Raw genomic sequence first — 1070 nt, forward strand, 5'->3', positions numbered from 1 at the left:
GCAGAGGTCAGGTAACCGCACGTCCTTTCCCACGGCAAGCCACGGTGGGAGAGCGCCGCCACACACGAGGTACGGCCCCCTCTGCTCGCAGGTGCCTTTTCTTAAAAGTCCGATAGACCGGAGCGCGCGAGACGTAGCGAAGGCTGGGGACAGACAGCGTGCACCAAACCCTGCAAGTGCTGTTCTGCGCGGAACGACAGCGTAGAAGCCAGAGCACCCAACGCGGTGCTGCCTTAACCTAAAGAGCCAGCACCATCCACACAAAATCCTTGCCTTACGTAAAAACCCCACGAAGCACTTAAATGTGAACGGTTTATGTGAAACTGTGATCACTCCTCCCTAATACGCTTCTCTTGCTGTAAGTCGGTCATCATTCGCACTTTGAAAATGCTTTTCCCTTTAAGCTTACGCTGTAAAAACCCGAACGCCCAAGACAAAACTGCCTCCCACCGTCTGGCTCGCTCGCATCCAGGAAGATCACTTCCACTTCGTGGTGACATTCTCTTGCTACTACAGAGTTACTACTGAGATTTACCCAACGGGAGACGAGATGATAAAGATTAGTAAAGAAATAATGTAAGGCTGTAAGATGCCTCTGATCTGCAAGGACTATTTAAAACAACTTTTTCACGGACCGCCAGCGGACGACGTGCTGCTTTGGTTTCGCCTCATGGTGCTCACCCGAAGGGCGCTGGAGGAGCTCGGTCGGCCGCCCCGCACGTCCCCTCGGCTCCCGGGACTCCCACCACGGAGCTGGCACGTAACGATCGGCATCAGTCGCACCACAATAGTTCATCCAGGCTATAGTTTTAACATCACAGAAGAAACTTACTGCGAAGGCCCTTATAGGGATAAGTAATACATCTAATTACCATATCCTTAGAATAGATGTAATATAAATTTCATTACTCACTTAAAAGTTCTAAAGTTAACAGCATAAACTTGAAGTTGAGTAATTAAGTAATCCTTATATAGACACTTATTAAAGTATTTATACATATTATCTTAAATCTACATCTATCATTTTGCCAATTAAAATTAGGACTTTAATTGCAATTAAGTAATTTAAT

Source organism: Aptenodytes forsteri, unplaced genomic scaffold (genome assembly GCF_000699145.1).
Source record: "Aptenodytes forsteri isolate BGI_AS27 unplaced genomic scaffold, ASM69914v1 Scaffold174, whole genome shotgun sequence".
Lineage (NCBI taxonomy): Eukaryota > Metazoa > Chordata > Aves > Sphenisciformes > Spheniscidae > Aptenodytes > Aptenodytes forsteri.